Here is a 2557-nt window from a genome sequence, read left to right on the forward strand (position 1 = left end):
TTCTTTTTCTTTTTTTTTTAATTGACCATGGTTTCCAGCTTATAATGGGTACTCAAATATTTACTGAAAGAATAAACTAGAGACACAGATATGACTACCCAAAAAACAACAGATTCATTAAAGGGGTAGCATGGAATTCTAAGAGTCCTGGGATATCACTTAGTCTAGAGGTCATTGCCTTGCGGGACCGAGGTGATGGATGGCCTCAGGAGTGTTGTGAGTGAGTGGCTTTCAGATTCTGCAGTAAAAACAAAACAAAACAGAGATACGTTTGTTAGATTACTCCTTTCTGCCCATGGATGCCGCCGAGTAAGCATCATTAAAGTCTCCCCTCCCCCCGCTGTCATGTCTAAGTCAGAGTCTCCCAAAGAGCCTGAACAGCTGTGGAAGCTCTTCATTGGAGGTTTGAGCTTTGAAACAACCGATGAGAGTCTGAGGAGCCATTTTGAGCAATGGGGAACGCTTACGGACTGTGTGGTAATGAGAGATCCAAACACCAAGCGCTCCAGAGGCTTTGGGTTTGTCACGTATGCCACTGTGGAGGAGGTGGATGCAGCCATGAATGCAAGGCCACACAAGGTGGATGGAAGAGTTGTGGAACCAAAGAGGGCTGTCTCAAGAGAAGATTCTCAAAGACCTGGTGCCCACTTAACTGTGAAAAAGATTTTTGTTGGTGGCATTAAAGAAGACACTGAAGAACATCATCTAAGAGATTATTTTGAACAGTATGGGAAAATTGAAGTGATCGAGATCATGACTGACTGAGGCAGTGGCAAAAAGGGAGGTTTTGCTTTTGAACATTTGATGACCATGACTCTGTAGACAAGACTGTCATTCAAAAATACCATACTGTGAATGGCCACAACTGTGAAGTAAGGAGAGCCCTATCTAAGCAAGAGATGGCTAGTGCTTCATCCAGCCAAAGAGGTCGAAGTGGTCCTGGAAACTTTGGTAGTGGTTGTGGAGGTGGTTTTGGTGGGAATGATAACTTTGGTCATGGAGGGAACTTCAGTGGTCGATGTGGCTTTGGTGGCAGTCGAGGTGGTGGTGGATATGGTGGCAGTTGGGATGGCTATAACGGATTTGGTAATGATGTAAGCAACTTTGGAGGTGGCGGAAGCTATAATGATTTTGGCAATTACAACAATCAATCCTCAAATTTTGGACCCATGAAAGGAGGAAGTTTTGGAGGCAGAAGCTCTGGCCCCTATGGTGGTGGAGGCCAATACTTTGCCAAACCACGAAACCAAGGTGGCTGTGGTGGTTCCCGCAGCAGCAGGAGCTATGGCAGTGGCAGGAGGTTTTCATCACTGCCAGGAAACAAGGGTTAGCAGGAGAGGAGAGCCAGAGAAGTGACAGGGAAGCTACAGGTTACAGCAGATTTGTGAACTCAGCCGAGCACAGTGGTGGCAGGGCCTCGCTGCTACAAAGAAGACATGTTTTAGATAATACTCATGTGTATGGGCAAAAAACTCGAGGACTGTATTTGTGACTAATTGTATAACAGGTTATTTTAGTTTCTGTTCTGTGGAAAGTGTAAAGCATTCCAACAAAGGGTTTTAATGTAGATTTTTTTTTTTTTGCACCCATGCTGTTGATTGCTAAATGTAATAGTCTGATCATGACGTTGAATAAATGTGTCTTTTTAAAAAACAAAACAAAACAAAAAAACACAAAAGCGTGCCTGGGTGACTCAGTCGGTAAGCATCTGCCTTTGGGTCAGGTCGTGATCCCAGGGTGCTGGGATGGAGCCCTGCCTGGGGCTCCCTGCTTAGCGGGGAGCTGCTTCTCCCTCTCCTGTTCCCCCTGCTTGTGCTCTCTCTCTCTGTGTCAAATAAATAAATCCTAAAAAAAAACTACAAAAAACACCAAGTTATGTTAGTTCTCAACATTCAAACATTGGGAAATTGCAAACAAAAATTCAGATTTTTTTTCTTCTCTTGAAATCTGACAACACTGGACCCACATTCCTACAGGTTAACAAGGAGAGAGGGCCTGAGTAGGGGGTGCTCTTAAGCCCGTTTAGATTTCCATCTAGGCTCCTGAAGGCATTTGAATTTGCAACCTCAACTGTCAAACTCCCTTGTTATAGAAGCAAGAAAACTGAGGCCCTGTGTAGCATAGTGACTTGCTATAAGGGATCCGGGGACCTTCACTCCCAGCCTTTTCCCACACCCTGCTGCCCAGCATATGCGGCATTGTAAAGATGATATGCGGCATCTACAAAGATGAGTGTATAGCCACGTCTCATTTTCAAGATGAGGAGAAAGACTAAAAATGTAGATTGGGTTTATTTTTTAAAATCTTGTCAGTTAAAAAAAATCACAAAGTTTCTATTGCCCTTGGTCACAAAGTTGGCCTTTCTTTTTTTTATGATTTTTAAGTAATCTCTACGCCCAAGATGGGGCTCGAACTCATGACCCAGAGATCAAGAGTGACATTCTCTCCCGACTGAGGCAACCAGGCACCCCAAAGTTGGCCTATTCTAATCTGGCACTCTTCTTCGCATTCTTTAAGGAAATAATAAATCCCGGTTAATATTTATTCCAATTTGGAG

The 2557-nt window shown here is 43.9% G+C and overlaps 1 pseudogene; it reads left to right on the plus strand.

Annotated features, from left to right (window-relative positions):
- Positions 1-345: 345 nt before the first annotated feature.
- Positions 346-1331, plus strand: LOC116628057 (annotated as a pseudogene).
- The last annotated feature ends 1226 nt before the right edge of the window (positions 1332-2557 follow it).

Source organism: Phoca vitulina, unplaced genomic scaffold (genome assembly GCF_004348235.1).
Source record: "Phoca vitulina isolate PV1807 unplaced genomic scaffold, GSC_HSeal_1.0 scaffold110, whole genome shotgun sequence".
Taxonomy (NCBI): domain Eukaryota; kingdom Metazoa; phylum Chordata; class Mammalia; order Carnivora; family Phocidae; genus Phoca; species Phoca vitulina.